Source organism: Pinus tabuliformis, chromosome 2_1, assembly GCF_031772625.1.
Source record: "Pinus tabuliformis cultivar Carrire ecotype Pingquan chromosome 2_1, CPIR1, whole genome shotgun sequence".
Taxonomy (NCBI): Eukaryota; Viridiplantae; Streptophyta; class Pinopsida; order Pinales; family Pinaceae; genus Pinus; species Pinus tabuliformis.
Window position 1 is genome coordinate 140,321,630 of NC_142299.1, and position 19,555 is coordinate 140,341,184.

Below are 19,555 nucleotides of genomic sequence, written 5' to 3' on the forward strand. Positions count from 1 at the left end.
AAAGATCATGATCTTAAAGAAGAAATAATTAGAATGAATCAAAGAGAATATGAGAGTATAGAGGATCTAATAGAGAGGTTCATGTATAATCTTAAGAGGAAAAAACTACATCATTTAGGATCTGACACACTAAAAAGCCTCTTACTTCGAACAATTAGGGATAAGTGGATTGATCTCCTTAATCTCATAAGTAGAGGTGATGTATATCAATTATCATTTGAGGAAATTTGTGAAACATTCAAACAAATATCAAGAGGAAAATAAAGAGTAGGTAAATCAACATCAATATCGATAAGTCAAGTTAAACTTGGAATTTTTTTTGATGATTTTAAAACATAAATTCTTAACAATCTAACAAAACAAGTAGAAATGCTAAGAATGCAAGATGAAGGAAAAGAAAATGTAGATATTTGTTTTGCATAATCACATGATGTTAAACATTATCCATCACTACCAAGGTTGAAGGAAGTTTACCAAGAGGACAATGGAGCAAGTCAATTGCCAATGCAACTATGTTATGTAGCTCCAAGAGGACCATGAAAGCATATTCAGCCTGATATGATGCAAGATCCTAACTCAAAATTTCAATGTTATGCATATCCACTTCAAAGTAATTGGAGCACACCTTTTCCTTGGCAACATTGGCCATCTCAACCCTAAAACCAATCTTGGCAACAAGGTTGGCAAGGAACTTATGGGGGCCATCCACAACATCGTCAATATTTTCCTCAATATACTGCATACCCAACTCCATGCTATCCCTACCATTCATCTCCACCACAACCACAACCCTACCCACATCCATCTCAAATATCTACTCCCACTCAACTACCTGTACCACAATTTCCAAACCCACACATTGAAGTAGCTCAACCCACTTACAATGTTGAGTTACAACACTTCCAAACATCTCCTCCTGAGCTCAATGGTATTCACCATAGTGCAAGAAGAGTATTGCAAAAAAGAGATTCTCTTAATATCATTGAAGGACTACATCCAGAAGAAGAAGATTCAAATAAGAAGACCACAGAACCATGCCCTGCAATTGATGAAGAGCAGACATCAAAATCAAATACCGAGAGAACTCTTGCATGGTTACCATCAAATCCTCCATGTATTCAAGAGAACAATCAACAAAAAAGAAATATTTGAAGTCCATGGTAGAAGAAGACATGAAGAATGATCAAGATAAGAAATAAAACCAAGGGCATGAAAGCTATATTGAAGTTTGGTTCCAGACAGCCACTAAGTTGCAACATCACTCTGTTCTTCAACTATGCTTGATCCTTTCAAAGTCAAATCATTTGGTCTCTGAAATCAAGGTACATGTCAAAGCATCCATTTCAAGCCTCCACATCATTTTGTCTATCATCTTGATGTGCACATGACTCTATTGGAAGTATTCTTATACTTGAAAGTGATTTTGTTTTTCAAGTAGGGTAGGGTAGAAGAAAAAAATTGAAAAATAAGAGGAAACAATAAAAATCTAAGGTGAAAACCTCCTTGGAGGCCCCTCAGATTGGCTTATTGATTGAAAACCTCCATGAGGAAGTCAATGGGTTGGTAGAAAATAAAAAAAGAGAAAAAACAAAAATAAAAAAATCCTAGGTGAAAACCTCCTTTGAGGTGCCTTGTCAGACCTACTAGTTGAAAACCTCCTTAAGGCAGATAGTAGGCCTAAAAAGAAAAAGAAAAAGAGAAAAGAAAAAGAATCCTTTCTCCATGCATGCATATACTCTCCAACATCTGCAAGAAACAAGAACAAGTTGCCAAAAGGAAAATTGGTCAAGCCTAGTCAAAAGAAGTCAAATTTTGACTTTCTCCTACTTCGCTCAAATTCTCCAACAAGGCCAAGGCCATGCCAATCCATCACCCTCATCTATTTTTACCATCCACCCATCATTCTCAAGCTTCTACCACTCACTTTCCTTGTTGTCCTAAAAAACTACAGGATGCTCTGTTTTAGTACAGGATACAAAAATATATAGAGCAGATTTTTTTTTTTTCCATAACTTGAAAACCATGGATCCATTTGCAACATTGTTTCAGGGGGAGATGCATATGGATGATGGTAACATTCTCAAGTAGTTTCAACAAATTCCAGTGCACGGTTTCCAAGAAGTTGGCTTCCATAACCTTAATCCATTTTTGCATTTTCTCAATATCTATGTATCCATTTAAAAAGTTGTTTCATGGGGAGATGCATATGGATGATGGTAAGATACCCAAGCAATTTCAACAAATTCCAGGGCACTATTTCCAAGAAATTGGCCTCCATCACCTTTAGCAATTTTTAGTTTTTCTCGAGATCCATGCATCCATTGACCAAAAGGCTTCTATGGGGAGGTGCATAATGATGATGGAAACATGCTAAAAAAATTTCAGGTCAGTGTAGTCTACCATTTGGGAGATGTGAACAAAACAAGTCATTATCTTGTAAACCTACAGGATACAGAACAACACCTACAGGATTGGTAGTGAGTAGTTTTAAAGGAGATCTATAGGTCAAAGAATCTCCTCCAGAGCTTAGCAACAATAATAGGATCATCAACATCACCATCCAACACCTTCACATCAACATCAAGTCAGCAACAGCATGCATGTCTCTCCAACAACCATCAGGTAGGTACAGGTATGAAATATTCTTGACCTCTTCTCTTGAGCATATTATAGTTAGAAATTTTTTGCCAATGCATGAGAGATGAGGTTTTATAAGCTAAGTATGTGTCAACAGTCTTAGCCACCTTCAGCTAGTTGATTGCAACTTACTCCTTCATTCATGCAATGTTGAAAAATCACATTATGTAGGGTGATGATTTCAAGGAATGAGGACAACAGTTAAAAGAAGAAAACTTTGCAAAGGCCAAGGTCACCACAACACTCCAAGTCCTCCATCCAGTTCATATTCACTATCTATTCATCATTCATCCATCCCATTTCATTCATGAGAATAAAAATGAGAGCATCCTCTCCATTTTCATGAAATTTCCATTTGTAGGTCAGTAAGAAGGACATTCAAAGAGCAAAGGAGCATCACAAAGAGACCCCTGTCACTCAAATTTTTATTTTACAACTCATTACCATTCATTCCTCCACCATTTCTGTCATTTTTTCCACTCCTTTACTTTAGTTTACAAAGGGACTGTGTTCTCTACAAAATGATCCTGTAGGAATTATAGTGACCCATAAATCCTATAGGAGGCAGTCCTAAGGAAAATAAATGACTTTCTATGCCAATAAAATGCACCCCCTTCATCATTCCATCACCATACCTTGTCTACCATCATCACCCCTCCATTCACCCTTAAAAACAAAATCAGTTTCAAAGAAAAAAAAACCAGTCTAAATGCATTTTGAAGGTGTCTGAAGGGCGAAACAAGGTAGCAGAAGGTTGAGAAGGGTGTGGAAGACCTTTCCAAACTAAAAAAATATTTAAAAACTCATCTTGAATAAGGGCAAGAAAGCAAGATAATTGTCTCAAGAAACAATGGTTTTTCTTTGTACAAAAATTATTTTGGGCTTTTCCTTACAGAGCTTAAAGCCAAGATTCTTAATGTACAAGAAAGAGGCCACCAGGAGCATGGATGAGGCACAATGAGGTCACTAAGTTGCTCAGAGTATGAACAACACTTTCAGTAGGGGGGTATGATGAGCCTCTAAATTATACATAAATCAAGGCCCATGCCTCTAATTTAAAACATAAATTAGGGCCTATGACCATCCTTTAGCACATTAAACCTCTCTTTTTGCATTAGATAATTTATTTTTAATTTTAATATATTCATTAGGAAGTTTTATGAATAATTGAATATTTCTGCCTAATATTATTTATTTTTGTGGAATATTATGAGAATATTGGGCAGATTATGAAGAATTGTGTGGAGCACCTGGAACGTATGCTTTTTGATAAGTAATCTAGTGGTTTTTCAAATACTATTTCTAATCTTTTCTGCATATTGAGCCTAAAAACATAAGGGTTTTGGTAAATTATGTGAAAATGGACAAACGAAGCTCAATCACTAATAATCGATGTTTTCTATGCAGAAGGACGCGGAAATAGGGGATTATCGAGTAAAAACGAGAAGCGCAAGGAAAGTAACTGCTGCCCCGTCAACAGGGAACCGGATGCGGACAAGATCAAGTAAAATTGGAGCCGAATAATCCAGGAAAAGAGCGCAGGATACCGTGACGGAGAACGCAAGAGACCTGAACGATTAGCGAATCCCTCAGGATCTTCGATCCTGAGGGATCGCTGCTTTAAAGCTTATCTTTTGTATCTAGACATCTCCGTCATTTATGTTATATAAAGGTACCACGCCATCGAGCGTGGGGGAATGACTGTTATTATAATTATAAACTCAGAACGATTTTGATCACTGAGCTTTTGTAAGATCTGATTTTGTACACTTTTGTTATGCAATCAATATAAAGGATTTGGTGTTCACTTCGTTTCTGTATCTGAAGTAACTCTAAGCAGTGTACCATCGTAGCCAAGGGCCCAGCTCCGACCGTCACTTGCTGTTGTATCATACGGTGATTTGTGTGGTTTGCTTATTTCTCTTGTTTTAGTAATCCGATACATTTCTTATATGATAGACTATGCTTCTTAATTAATATCTGAATCTGAATAAGTTCTGTAATTCACGTCTTTGTATTACACAAACTGAATCTATTCGAATTGCATCCATTTCTACAGCAAGATATTGGTATGAATGTTATCATTATTGGATTCATATGAAATAAGTACTTGTGAGACTTGAAGATAATATCACTTTGTTCAGAAACATAGTCGCATCATACATTGCTCTCGGATCGCTACAGTAGTATAGACCATGTACATACTTCGGGATTTGCTGTTCCATTTGGAGTTGCTGTTCCATTTGGGTTCGCTGTTCCATTTGGGTTTGCTGTTCCATTTGGAGTTGCTGTTCCATTTGAGTTTGCTGTTCCATTTGAGTTTGTTGTTCCATTTGGGTTTGCTGTTCCATTTTATATGATTGATGTTTCCTGTTTATGATAGTCTGCTGTTCCATTTCATTACTGTTGTTCCATTTCATTACTGCTGTTCCATTTTAAGAATTGCTATTCCATTTTACTTTCATTAATCTGCCTTTATTGCTTTCGCGTGATAGCAGGCCTAAGGCTGTCATGAGCCCAGCAAGACGCTGCCTAGCTCCCTGACCTATAAGCCCATGCTTTGGTTTTCTTTCTTTATCAGTTTCTAAAGGGAAGGGTTATTGGTTCCGTACCCTTGACTGATCATTTGCCTTGTGTGATTTCATTTTCTGAATTGGTTTAGTTACATCTTAGTGATTGTTTCCTTTCAAGTCATTAGAACGCTATACTACCGAGCACTACTTGGACAGAATAGCCTCGGATTGAGTTACTCCTTGAAAGAACAAAACGATCCCGGATTGACTTAATAATGTGGAATAATTGGTGGTGTGAGAGACCCTAGTTATAGCTCTACATTTTGGCGCCGTTGCCGGGGAAGGGGTAATAGCCATTTGTCCCTTATAGAGTAGTGTGCAAATCTGCTAGGAGGGAGTTGGATTTTAAAAACGGAAGGTAAGAACCTGCGTACGGAGCATGTAAAAGCCCTGCTCCACCGTCCGCTCTCTTAGTAGGATTGCTGGTTAAATAGGATTTAGCAGTTTAATTGGAGTGCATGACTAAGGAGAAAGAGTTAGAAAAAGATCAAAAGCCTCCATCCAAAGCTAAGGGGCCGGTGACCCTTGGACGAAAAACCTTCATAGACGAAATCTATAAGAAAGCCGACTCTCAGCCATCAGTAGGTTATAAGAAAGTCAATTCTAAACAGCCTACTAGTTCCCTTCAGGCCTCGGGATCACCATCCGAAGCCTTTGCTGAGGTGCACAGTCGAACAGAGGAGCAGGATTTTCAAGAAATTGAAAATTTGACTCCTGGACCATTGCACAAAGGGACCCGAAGTAACCTTTGTGAAGGAGAAGGGGAAACAGGGGAAGTTGAGGAACCTAGATCTCCTATTGAATTGAACCAGCCTTTGAATAGCCCGGACAAGGGAAGCGCTGTAAAAATCCTTGTTGAAGGAATTCATTCACCGCAAACAGTTGGGGCCATTATCATCCCTGATCAAGGGAGTGGTGTCAAGACAATCCCTGTTAAGACTATCCCTCCTCAACCAAGGAACACTCTCTTGGAAATTCCTGAAGATTACTGGCATATATTCAATCCCATGGCACAGAACCAACCAAACACCCAGACCTCCACATTGCAATATCCGATAGTAGATTCTGCAGCAAATGCGCCCATGAAAGCCATCCCTCTCCAGCATATTCCCACATTTCATGGCCTCACATCAGAAGATCCGGATGCCTTCTTGTTCGAATTTGATGTATTATGTAGAGGATACGATTACACCACCGACCCCCAGAAACTGAAATTGTTCCCCTCTACATTAAAAGGGGCTGCGTTGAGATGGTTTATGGGCTTAGGTGGTGGGGTTATTAACAATTGGGATCAAATGAAAGAAGCCTTTTTAAATAAATACCAAGATTACTGTAGATCGAGGGAATTAAAAGATGAAATCTTTCAAATGTCAGCCAGACCAAACGAAACCTTAGAAGAATATGTGGAATGTTTCCAATATAACTTGCAGAGATCCCCTTATGCATCACTACCTCTGCCTGATAACGTGTTGAAAACTGCATTAATTAGAGGTATGAGAGAGCAATGGATCGAAACGTTAAACATCATGGGGAAAGGAGACATTTATCAGGAAAATTTTGCTGATATCATTGATCTGTGTATCAGGAGCTCAAGAGGCAGCACGAGGATAAAACCAGCGGAATACGATCGCTTCCCCAGAGATAACAGAACATTAACAGAGGGAGTAACATGGGTAGAACTTGGAAATTTGCTAGAAAATTTTAAAACTGATATCCTGGGCACACTAACTACACAACTTGACATTGTGCAGGCTAAACAGAAGCAAGCTGAGGCAGAGTAGAATCTAGCCATCTTTTGCCCACGATGCAAGAAGAAACACAGCCACAAAGAATGCCCGCTGGATACAGTCCAAATATGTGCTATCTGTACCAAGGACCACCTGACCGAAAGCTGCCCTTCACTGCCTGGTTTGAAGGCAGTATACAAAGAAGCAGAAGAGGAGTCAGAACCAGCATATTTTATTAACCAGCGTCGCCAATGGAAGCCTAGGCAACCAGGTATGTTTTCAGACCCCTCCTCTTCTTTTCAACCCCCGCAGTTCAGTACACAGCAACAGAACATGTGGCAAAATCAGTCCCAACCCCCGTTTTCAAATTGGTCACCTCAAATGTTTCCTACTCCAAATCCTTGGATGTCCCAATTTGGTTGGCCAAACTGCCCTTATCCTCCATCATATTGGCAGAATAGTTCCTATCCTCCACAGTGGACCCCTTCCACTTCGCAAAGCTCATCCTGGCAGACAAGCTGGCCAAGACCGACATATCAGCCAGCAGGATCAATACCACTCCCTCAACCAACTCTGCCAGCTTTACCACAAAATCCCCAGTCTAATCTAAGACCGCAACTCCCAGCCCAACCCAATCCCAACCCTAATAATAGGCCAGTCCAATCTATTCAAATCATAGGCACATCAGAGATTGAGTCTGACCTAAGGGAGTGCAACGATCTTCAGTTAAGATCGGGACGAATAGTAGAAACAGAGGGAGACAAAATGGTTCATATTGAAAATCAGTTACCTGTAGAACAACCCCCACAACGGGAGGATGAAAACAAAGAGCAAAACAATAAGCAAGCAAGCACATCCTCTCCTCCTTTCCCAGAACGATTAGTCATATCTCGACCTATACAACCTCCAGACTTTGACATTCTTGGAGAATTACAAAATCTGTATATAAAGATTCCATTCCTCCAAGCTATACAAGATATTCCTATATATGCGAAAACCATAAAGGAATTATGCATCAAAAAATCAAGGAGGAATACAAATAATAACCCTAGAGTCCAAGTAGTTGGTACTTTATCTGACCTATTATCAGGAAAGGAGACACCTATCAAATATGAAGATCCCGGGAACCCAATTGTGACCGTTCAAATCTATGGCCAAACCCTGACTAACGCTCTAGTCGACCTGGGAGCTGCAATCAACATTTTGACAACCTCCACCTGCCAAAAGCTTGGCATTACGTCAGTAGAACCTACTTCTACTCTGTTAGAATTGGCAGATCGATCTGTAGTTCGACCAGAAGGTACTCTGAATGATGTCATGGTTTCCGTAGATTCATGGGAGTATCCCATAGATTTCCTGGTAATTAATCCTAAAACCCGACTAGATGGACATCTGTTAATCCTAGGCAGACCCTGGCTTGCTACTGCCGATGCCTACATTGGCTGCTGGCAGGGAAACATGACTATAGCTAAAGGACCCGATGTTAAAAATTTAATTTTGTACCCTCCAGCTCAGCCAAGCCTGCCAATGATTAAAACTAACCCTTATCCTGTATCATATCTCGCTAACAATATTAGATCTCCATTAACTATACAGAAGGCGTTAGATTTCAAAGATCAAATAGAAGACGACGCCATTAACAATTTTATTAGTCAAACTGAAGCTAGAAAACATATGCAGTGTCTTATGATAGAGGCAGAATTTGACAATGAGCTAGAAGAAGATCCCTTAAAAGATCCGCATGATCAGACAATACCAGTAACTGCTGTTGCTAATACTAAAGTAGTGGAAATTGAACCTGGTAAGACTCTGAATATTAACGCCAATCTTACACCAGATCAAGAGATAAAACTTGTTAATCTGTTACAAAAGTACAAAGATGCATTTGCGTGGGATTACCCCGACATGAAGGGGATTGATCCTCAATTATGCACCCATCACATCTATATAGAGAAAGACGCAAGACCTGTCCGTCAGCCACAAAGGAGACTCAACCCGCACCTAAAAGAGATAGTGAAAGATGAACTTCAGAAGCTCTTAGATGTTAACTTTATTTACCCTATCTCTGACAGTAAATGGGTCTCTCCCCTTGTGGTGGTACCAAAGAAAAACGGAAAATGGAGGATCTGCGTCAATTACAGGGAGTTAAACAAGGCTACACAAAAGGATCACTTTCCCCTCCCATTTATAGATCAAGTATTGGACACGTTAGCAGGGAAGAAATTTTTCTCCTTTTTGGATGGCTTCAGTGGATATAACCAAATCCAAATTGCCCTTGAAGACCAGGATAAAACTACCTTTACGTGCCCTTGGGGAACGTTTGCCTATCGTGTATTACCCTTCGGCCTATGTAACGCCCCTGCTACATTTCAAAGAGCTATTCTCAGTATTTTTGCAGACCTAATGAACGATGGACTTGAGGTGTATATGGACGACTTCACACCGTATGGGGATGAATTTGATCCAGCTCTAGATACCCTGGAAAAAGTTTTACAACGCTGCATTGCTACCAGACTCTGCCTGAGCCACGAGAAGTGCTACATGATAATGACGGAAGGAATCATCCTAGGGCACTACATTTCAGTAGCTGGTATCCAGGTAGACCCTGCTAAAATTCAGATTCTTTTGCTCATCCCTACCCCTACTACTCAAACAGAGGTACGTAGTTTCCTTGGATTTTCTGGATATTACAGACGCTTTATAGAACATTATTCACGAATTGCAGCACCTCTATATGCTCTGACAGGTAATGTCATTTTTTTGTGGACAGATAAATGCGACCAAGCTTTTAAAGAATTGAAAAAGTTGCTGTCAATAGCTCCAGTCCTTCGAGGACCAAACTGGAATCTGCCATTCCAGATCTCATCGGATGCCTCGGATACAGCAATCGGTGCAGTCCTAGGACAAGAAGAGGATAAGAAGCCATACGCTATTTACTATATTAGCAAAAATTTATCCTTTGCCGAGCTCAATTATACTGTTACTGAAAAGGAATTTCTCGCTATAATTCATGCTGTTAATAAATTTAGGCATTATATTACAGGTTACCCTGTTGTGTTATATACAGATCATTCTGCTATTAAATATCTAGCAAACAAACCTGTCACGAATGCTAGAGTAACTCGATGGTTGATCCTGTTGCAGGAGTTTGACATCACAATTAAGGATCGACCCGGCAAGGAGAACCCTGTAGCCGACTTCCTCTCAAGAATACCCAAATCAAGCGAAGCAGCAGCCGTGGAAGATCAATTCCCTAACGAACATCTGTTTGCCATTGCCGTTCGCACACCCTGGTATGCTGACGTCGCCAATTACCTTGCAGTGGGTAAGTTACCAAAACACCTAACCCCTCAGGAACGAAAACAAATTGTTCAAAAAAGCACACGATTTTCGTGGATTGGAGACCATTTATTCCATACAGGGGCAGACATGCAAATCAGAAGGTGTATTCGAGAGGATGAGATCCTAGACATCTTAAAGGCTTGTCACAGTGGACCATGCGGGGGGCACTTTGCCGACAAGAGAACAGCACATAAAATACTACAGGCAGGGTACTATTGGCCTACAATCTTTAAGGATGCAAAAAAGTTTGTGCAGGCCTGTGATAGCTGCCAGCGAGCAGGAAAGCCTGGTCAAGCTGATGAAATGCCTCTGAGACCACAAGTGGTTATTGAGCCATTTGAACGATGGGCTCTCGATTTCGTCGGGCCCATTAATCCACCATCAAACCAAAGGACATACATCCTGGTAGCAACAGACTATGTTACTAAATGGGTCGAGGCTGAATCATTAGCTAGGGCTACAGAAGATTCGGTAATACAATTTTTGTTCCATTTGTTTGTACGTTATGGACTTCCGAGAGAAGTGATTACAGATGGTGGACCACAATTTGTTGGAAACAAACTAGCCGCAACACTTAACAATTATCATATCCAACATAAGATTACTACCCCCTACCATCCGCAGGCAAATGGACAAGTAGAAAACAGTAACAAGATAATTGAGTCAATCTTAACAAAGACCATCGCATCACACAGGCGTGATTGGGATGCTCGGCTACCTGAAGCACTGTGGGTTTATAGAACCACATGGAGAAGTACGACAGGCTTTTCACCTTATCAATTGGTGTTTGGGAAACAACCAATCTTTCCTATTGAATTCGAGATCCAAACACTACGAACTGCACAAGAGGTTGGCCTAGATCTGAATGAGGCACAGATCAATCGACTACGACAAATCAACGAATTGGATGAGATTAGGCTCTCTGCATTACAAAACACAACATTAATCCAACAGCAGCGAGCTAAGTGGCACGATGCACTTATAAAGAATAAAGTCTTCCATGAAGGAGACTGGGCTCTGTTATACGATTCTCGATTCCAGGACTTCCCGGGGAAACTCCAGACTCGCTGGCTAGGACCATATGAGATCCAGAAGGTGCACGACAATGGGACCCTCATTCTGATCACGATTGACGGTTCTGGACATACGTTCAAAGTAAATGGCCACCGAGTTCGTCTCTATCAAAGACCCCTTACTCGGGAATCCTTTTGTCAACAGCTTCAGCAAGATACTGATTTGGAGATCCTAGGAGAGGAAGTGAAATCTTCCTCACCCATAACTTAAGCAATTTGTTTTTCATAATTTGTACATAACATCCTGTATATATGTTCTTTTCATTTTTGTTTTGTAGTATTTTGGTTACTTTATTTTGCACAGCACTCGTTTGATTTTGCTGTTCCTTTTCAAAAGGAACAGCACTCGTTTGATTTTGCTGTTCCTTTTTAAAAGGAACAACACTCGTGTGATTCTGCTGTTCCTTTTCAAAAGGAACAACACTTTTGGTGTTTTGCTGTTCCTTTGCAAAAAGGAACAGCACTTGTTGTTTTGCTGTTCTTTTTCGAAAAGGAACAGCACTTTTTATTTTGCTTTTCCTTTGCGAAAAGGAACAGCACTTTTGTGTTTTGGAATTTTTGCTGTTCCTTTGCGAAAAGGAACAGCACTTCTGTTTTTTGGAATTTTTGCTGTTCCTTTGCGAAAAGGAACAACACGTTTGTGTTTTGGAATTTTTGTTGTTCCCTTGCGAAAAGGAACAACACTTTGATGTTTTGGAATTTTTGCTGTTCCTTTGGCAAAAGGAACAGCACTTTTTGTTTTGCTGTTCCTTTGCGAAAAGGAACAGCACTTTTTGTTTTGCTGTTCCTTTGCGAAAAGGAACAACACTTTTTGGCTTTACTGTTCCTTTGCGAAAAGGAACAGCCCGTGTGGATTTTTGCTGTTCCTTTGCGAAAAGGAACAGCCCGTGTGGATTTTTGCTGTTCCTTTGCGAAAAGGAACAGCCCATGTGGATTTTTTCTGTTCCTTTGCGAAAAGGAATAGCACTCTTTGTGCTTTGCTGTTCCTTTGCGAAAAGGAACAGCACTCGCATATTTCTTTTTTCAAGATGCAGAATTTGGTTTTTCTTTTCCGCAAGAGGAGTCATTCGCATGTTTCGCTCAGAGAAGACACCATCAGAACCTTTCTGTTTTTATTTGGACGCTTTGCGATTATACTCTCCTAAATCCTTCAGATATAGCAATGACATTATGCAATGAACATAAAAGCATGATATACCGAAACCTGCATATCATAAATCGCTATTATTTTAACAGTCAGTATATATAAGAAGTCAAGAGGAAGGACATTAACTTTCGTCTTTACTGTCATTATCTTGTTCCTGAACCATGGTTTGGTAATTTTTATCATGTCGATTTCCCTAAAAACTTTCTTGATCATTACTGAGGAATATGAGCAAACAATTTATATCTGTCTGTTGGGATTGTAAGACTTCTTCCACCATTCCCCGCTCTTAAGGAGTGCGGAACCACTCTTATGTGTAATCGAACAAAGAAAAAAGAAGTGTGATGCAAAAGAAGAATAAAAAAAAAAAAAAAAAAAGAAAAAATATATAAAAACAAGATATGAAATTGTCAAATGCAGGATAGGGGGTCTCATTCAGAGCCAGCCTACCATGATCATAAGGATGGAAACGAAGTGGCATACCCATTACAGCCACCACACCAGGGATATGGTCCAAAGGTAAAATAACAAGCAAACCTTGGAACAGGAGGTCTCATCACGAGCCGGCCTGACCATGTTTCGTGCCTACCTTGTGAATGGCATTATGGTTATCTGGTCACCAAGCCAGCATAATGGCTTGCATTTTGACAAAGCACTCTTCAGTAGATACACAAAGGATAATGGTTCCGGAGGGTGAGATAAACAACTTTGCCAAGGTTATGAACACCTGTTGGCAGCAGAGCTCTGTTAATGGCATTGGAGTCGTAATATTTACACCAACAGGTATGATATTAAGTCTGTTTGTCTTTTATTTCCTTCGCATGTATCATATGTCACACCCTGATATAATTATCGCATGAGCATTATCACCAATCATGGCAACGGAATTGACAATGACTACTGGAGACTTGGTACAGTTGACAGATGTCCAACCCTCGGTTCCTCATTATATCACACTGGCTTATCTTAAAAGCGATCCATTTTTCTGCCTCGGTTTCGGTACTTCATTGTCCTTTTACAACATGGCATAATTTCCACCTGCTGTACTTTATGATTTGACTCCCGACTGGCTGCTGCTCCTCTCTTTGACGGCTGGGGGTAGCCTATCAGATCGCGGGGGGGGAGGTGACCTCATTACTCCAATAGGTTACGTGGCTGGACATCATTCGGGCAAAATAATAACACGATTTAACGGCATGATGATTTCATTTTACGGACTGCCACCCACGGTCTTTCTCTTTGCTGCATGCTCTACGAAAATCCTTCCTAAAAATAGCATCGAGTACCCTCTCTGTTCGGTAAATACCGTGGACAGTTGCTGTGTCATTCCCGAGTTCATTCCTGAGAGTAAGCTATGGGCTGGAAAACAATCCGAAGTGAACCGCACAAGCTGATCGCGTCTGATGCTGCCCGCGAAATTCTGGAAAATGTAGGTTGGTTGAATTACTTCAACCGCCTGCAAGAATCGAACGAGGCTGTAGCATTGGAATTCCTGCAAAATTTGCAGGAAAACCACTCTATAGTCGGAGGAAAGCGGATAGAAGTCACGGAGGACATTATTGCAGAAACCTCAGGATTACCAGCTGTTGGACCCAGATGGGAGCTGAAGAAGGAAAGGCTGCAGAAAACAATGGAAACTTTCCAAAGCGAAGGCCAAAGTCTGATATTCAAAGGGAAAGGAGTTCTGCCGACAACACTGGGGGAACCCGGGACCGAGCTGGCGAAAATAGTGCAGAGCTATATCACCTGCGAGGGGAGAAAAGATGTGGTAAGGGCTCGTCACTTAAAACTTCTAGCTATTTTGAAGGGAAAATGCTCTGTAAATCTCCCTGCCTTTTTAAATTCATTATTACATGATGCGGCCCGAAGTTTGAAGAAAGCTCAGCACACAGAGACGGTTGTTAGCCACCACGGACTGATTCGGCTAATAATAAGCCACAGTCTTGCCCAATAGCAAGACACTTGGGAGGAATTGGTTGAAACAGTCAAAGTGGGACTGGCTTTACCTCGAACCTCCAGCACACTGGAACGTTCAGAAGAACACAAGGAGCCAGCAGCAGAAAAGCATGCTGTTTCAAAACGAAAGCAGTCCTCTAGCACGCCGGAACAATCAGAGAAACGTAAGAAGTCGGCGGCAGAAAAACATGCTGTGTCGAAACGGAAGCAATCCTCCGATACGCCAGAACGACCAGAGGAACCTAGAGAACCTGTTGGCACTCCCAACCTGCCTGAAAGACCCAAGAAGTCAGCTCGATTGGTTCGAATAAGGGGAAGGTTGGAAAATATTCAGAAAACTGCGACCCAACCAATCGAAATCGAGGACGAACCTTCGGAAGAGGAAGGTGAATTACCCGAAGGAAATGCTGAGCAATTAGAGGCTGGAACTAACCAGCCAGAAGAAAGGATTGAGGAAGAAAATGCACAATCCATGGGTAGCCCGTTGCAAGACCATCCAGGAGAAGAGGAATTGGTAGCAGTTCTGGCCAATATGGGAGAATACGGCCAAGCCTCCAGTCCAGGAGGCATCCTTGACGGTCCCACAGAAGAAGAGTTACCTGAAGAAGGGCATGCAGAAGAAGCAGGGGAAGAAAACCTGCCCGGTAAAGAAGCAGAAGACATCAATTCGGGACAATCTGTCCCCAGGGCACCGGAAGATGTTCCGGGAGAGGAAGAAGAAGTAAAATTAAAGGCCAAACCCTCTGCCGAGGCTAGCGAAATTGCAAAATTGAAGAAGAAGCAGCAGAGGATGCTGGGCACGATAGCCAGACTTCGGCAACAAATCAGAATGCTGAAAGCCAGTCTGAGAATACAAAAAACTGCAAGGCAAAAGAAAAGGACCACGGTAGCGAGGACCCCGAGGGTTAGGGTTCGTTTTGAAGGACGAAACCCCATCAGGAGACCTACTGTTGAGGAACAGTCCGCTGTTCCGAATGTCAATGAGGAACAGGGTGGTGTTCCAATGGAAACTGCTGTTCCATTTGGCCCGGAGGAACGAATGGACATTCCAATGGAACAGCAAGAGGCTCCGGTGGTAGGAAGACCACACCAACCCTTTGTTCGCATCAAAAAGGAGACGGATAGCAAAGAGGTTCAAATGGAAACACCCCCCTCGGGTGTAATTCGGGTCCTAAATTCCAAGCAACACAATAGGAAGGTCCAGGTTAAACTTCCAGCTTCTATGGCTCTGTGGAAGAAAGACCCGAAGACCAGGACCTTGCATAAAATGATGAAGGAAGCCCAGCAGGAGGCCGAGCGGTTGCGAGAACAGACGGTCCCCAAGGAAAGATACGAGGAGCTCCAACAGTAACTTCGAAACATCAGTCAGTCTGAGAGCCAGGCCTTTGAAGGATGGCAGAAGGAGCAGGAAAAGGTTGCTAAGGTAACTCGTCGACTAGATAGTGTTGTTAAGCAGATGGACACCTTGTGTTCCTTGTATACTGATGTTTTGACTTGTAGAGCCCCTGCTAAAAATTATGCTTTGTTTTTGCTTGAACGTTATTTGAGATTAAAAATAAAAGCTGTTAGGGCAGGAGCACCCATCCATATCAACACTGTTAATGATTTTATAGATTGCTGCAAGCACTATGGAGTTAAAGTTCAAAGATTGTTATGTGAATTCTACTTGCACAATCTTGTCTTAGACCAGGAAACTGATTTGAATCCTAGCCCTTTCGTTGGCGATATACAATTTCAAGCCTTTATCTCATTTGGGGTGAATCAGTTAAAATGGCTTAAAGCTTACAACATCTTCCAGAGGCAAGAAAATAGCTTAGACCTTTGGGTACGAGCTGAACCTAGGGACCCAGCAACATTATGGAGAGAGCATAGGAGTATGATGAGGATCCCAGGTGTCATGAAGATATTAGGTCCCATGCATGAAGACTTGATCCGAAATGGTCTGGAGTATTTCCTGACTATTAAAGACCAGGCCTTCCATGCTGCAAAGTTTCGATACCGAACCTCTAACCCAAACATCCAGCTCAGAGAACCCTTTAACTTTGAGAATTTTGAATTGGCTGCCAGTCGATTGAGTCTCTATGGGGAACGGATTCTGCGAGCAGGCCCATTTTGGTTGGGGTATCGGTTTCGCAGCCCAATTGTTTGGCATCCTGCACCTGGATATCAGGCTCTATATGAGATGCCTGCAGATCAGTTAGACCAGTTCTTTGACCATCTAGTTGCTAATCATGGTTGTCGGCCTCTTCGAGAGATCCCTTCTCCGGCCTACTCTCTCATAGCCCTGCATGTCAATTACAACGTTTTCATGAGGACATGAAACAGGGTAAGCAGGGGGGTGTGTGGAGCACCTGGAAGGTATGCTTTTTGATAAGTAATCTAGTGGTTTTTCAAATACTATTTCTAATCTTTTCTGCATATTGAGCCTAAAAACATAAGGGTTTTGGTAAATTATGTGAAAATGGACAAACGAAGCTCAATCACTAATAATCGATGTTTTCTATGCAGAAGGACGCGGAAATAGGGGATTATCGAGTAAAAACGAGAAGCGCAAGGAAAGTAACTGCTGCCCCGTCAACAGGGAACCGGATGCAGACAAGATCAAGTAAAATTGGAGCCGAATAATCCAGGAAAAGAGCGCAGGATACCATGATGGAGAACGCAAGAGACCTGAACGATTAGCGAATCCCTCAGGATCTTCGATCCTGAGGGATCGCTGCTTTAAAACTTATCTTTTGTATCTAGACATCTCCGTCAGTTATGTTATATAAAGGTACCACGCCATCGAGCGTGGGGGGAATGACTGTTATTATAATTATAAACTCAGAACGATTTTGATCACTGAGCTTTTGTAAGATCTGATTTTGTACACTTTTGTTATGCAATCAATATAAAGGATTTGGTGTTCACTTCGTTTCTGTATCTGAAGTAACTCTAAGCAGTGTACCATCGTAGCCAAGGGCCCAGCTCCAACGGTCACTTGCTGTTGTATCATACGATGATTTGTGTGGTTTGCTTATTTCTCTTGTTTCAGTAATCCGATACATTTCTTATATGATAGACTATGCTTCTTAATTAATATCTGAATCTGAATAAGTTCTGTAATTCACGTCTCTGTATTACACAAACTGAATCTATTCGAATTGCATCCATTTCTACAGCAAGATATTGGTATGAATGTTATCATTATTGTATTCATATGAAATAAGTACTTGTGAGACTTGAAGATAATATCACTTTGTTCAGAAACATAGTCGCATCATACATTGCTCTCGGATCGCTACAGTAGTATAGACCGTGTACATACTTCGGGATTTGCTATTCCATTTGGAGTTGCTGTTCCATTTGGGTTCGCTGTTCCATTTGGGTTTGCTGTTCCATTTGGAGTTGCTGTTCCATTTGAGTTTGCTGTTCCATTTGAGTTTGCTGTTCCATTTGGGTTTGCTGTTCCATTTTATATGATTGACGTTTCCTGTTTATGATAGTCTGTTGTTCCATTTCATTACTACTGTTCCATTTCATTACTGCTGTTCCATTTTAAGAATTGTTGTTCCATTTTACTTTCATTAATCTGCCTTTATTGCTTTCGCGTGATAGCATGCCTAAGGCTGTCGTGAGCCCAGCAAGACGCTGCCTAGCTTCCTGACCTATAAGCCCATGCTTTGGTTTTCTTTCTTTATCAGTTTCTAAAGGGAAGGGTTATTGGTTCCGTACCCTTGACTGATCATTTTCCTTGTGTGATTTCATTTTTTGAATTGGTTTAGTTACAGCTTAGTGATTGTTTCCTTTCAAGTCATTAGAACGCTATACTACCGAGCACTACTTGGACAGAATAACCTCGGATTGAGTTACTCCTTGAAAGAACAAAACGATCCCGGATTGACTTAATAATGTGGAATAATTGGTGGTGTGAGAGACCCTAGTTATAGCTCTACAAATTGGAGGAGGAGATAATTTATGGACTTGTTCCCCACTATTGGAGGATCAATAATAAATAATAATTCAACAAGATATTATAGAATTATGGCACAAATTGTGGAACTCCAATGATTGAGAAAATCTAGGAATGTGTTCCACTAATCAAGGGAGAAGATCCACTAATCAAGGGATTTCAGTGGGGAAAGCTTCCTCCATTCATGGGGAATGATTCTTAATCATTTTGTATAAGTACCAAGTCAAATTTTCCTCTAGGGAATGATTTAGAAAATCTAGGAATGCATTACTTGCCATTTAATGCAAATTCCTAGTATTGGGGACTAGATCCACTAATCAAGGGATTTTGGAGGGGAAAGCTTCCTCCATTCATGGGGAATGATTCCTAAGAATTTTTTATAAGTACCAAGTCGAATTTACCTCTAAGGGGAGATTTTCATTAGTGTTATTGTGAAGAGCGCTTGTATTCTTGCAGCTCCATTGTATTTTCTTGTAGGGATGTAATTCTATTGACGGAAATAATGAAGATTGATGTCATGTTCAGATTCTAAATCTTGTTCTTCTCCATAGGTATCTGAGTTTCCTTGGGCTTGGCCATCCCAGGAACATCAGAGCTCTTTTGTATCATTTTCTTTCCCTCTTTTCATTGCTTATTCACATGCATCTCTAGCTTTTGTTTCTTTCTACTTCTGCATTTAGTATTAATTATTTCTTGTTGTAGGATTGAGTTAAATGGTTGATGTAAGTTATTTTGAAAGATCAAAATAATTATTTCAGCCTTGGAAAATCTTTTGAATTTCATAATAATCATTGAGTTGCTTGGATTAGTCTTCTTATTCCCAAATCTAGATTGTTGGACCTCCTTTTTAGCAAAGAACAATAAATTTCTACTACTTTTTAGAGCATGCTAATGAGCTTCAATCGACTTGATTCCACTTGCATTAAATCAAAAAAGAATTCTAGTTCATAACAAAAATCACCCCATTTCATTTTCAGTTTATTTGGTTAGGCACTTTTTAGATTTACTACCTCACTAGTTCTCGATTTTCTAGATTTTCAACTAGTAATGTTTTGTTTATTTCTTTTGGAATGGGTTAACAGAGGTATTTTTGAGTGATTCCACTTGGAATAGGGATCTAAGAAATCCTAGTTAATAACAAAATTTTTCCC